This window comes from Bubalus kerabau, chromosome 6 (assembly GCF_029407905.1).
Source record: "Bubalus kerabau isolate K-KA32 ecotype Philippines breed swamp buffalo chromosome 6, PCC_UOA_SB_1v2, whole genome shotgun sequence".
Lineage (NCBI taxonomy): Eukaryota > Metazoa > Chordata > Mammalia > Artiodactyla > Bovidae > Bubalus > Bubalus kerabau.
The window spans coordinates 109,883,426-109,884,448 of NC_073629.1; positions in this window are offsets into that span (position 1 = coordinate 109,883,426).

The window sequence follows — 1,023 nt, forward strand, 5'->3', positions numbered from 1 at the left end:
GTGGATGGCCCCTGGCATAGGGCCTGGTAAGTGGTCAGTTTTTTGTTTTTTTTCTGTTACAGAAACACAAATGTTACTAGAAGCTCCAAAGCTTGTGACAGCACAGAGTAGACCAAGAGTCCTTCCCGCTGGAAAAAGCCCCGCGGGCTTCACGGAGGAGGTGATATCTGGACTCCGAAGGAGGAGCTAGATTTCATGAGGGAAGGCAGAAGCAGGTAATGTCAACACATGACAATACTGTACTGTATGAAAAGTTCAGTGACGGGAGTTTAGAAAGCTCATGCCGGCAGCTGTGAAGGGAAAGACACAGACTGGGGCAAGCTGAGCCAGGAGTCAAGAAAACTGCTGGGAAGCCGGATGTAGAGGTGACATATGACAGCAACCTGGACTAGGGTGGGGCAGAAAGCCAGAGAGACGGGAACAGAGCTATGGGGGTAAAATCAGTGATATGGGGGGTGCTGAGGTAGAGAATGGCTGGTGCGCCTCCCAGGGTACCAGTGCCCTAAGAAGAAATGCAAAACAACAAAGGGATCGACTGTGCAATGGAATCCTGCCCACATTCCCCCAGCTTACTGCCAACATCTACAAGTCTCTTCCTGGATAAGGGAGTATGCTCAGACCGCACACAGGGCCGGCTGGAAATGTCCGAAGTTGCTGACAGCCAATGACTGATGGCAGTTGGTGGATAAACCACCCCTTTTCTTCATCCTTATTTGGGATAACTTGGAGACATGTTCTATGCTGTCTGCAGCAGAATTACACTCCAGTTGTAACAGCAGCCTGTTCACATCACATTCTGCATTGGCTCCTTTCCCTTCCCTGTCTCACTTCCCTTCCCTCTACCATTATTTTCCAGGTCACGTCCCCAATAAGCTAGGTGTGCTTGAATCCTTGCTTCAAGGTCAACTTCTAGAAAACCAAACTAAGATCTGAAACTTGATTGGGTAGTGACCTCCCCATCATAGGAACTATGCAAGATCACAAAGTACAGCGCACTCTAGCACTGAGTGAAAACCAGCTTTT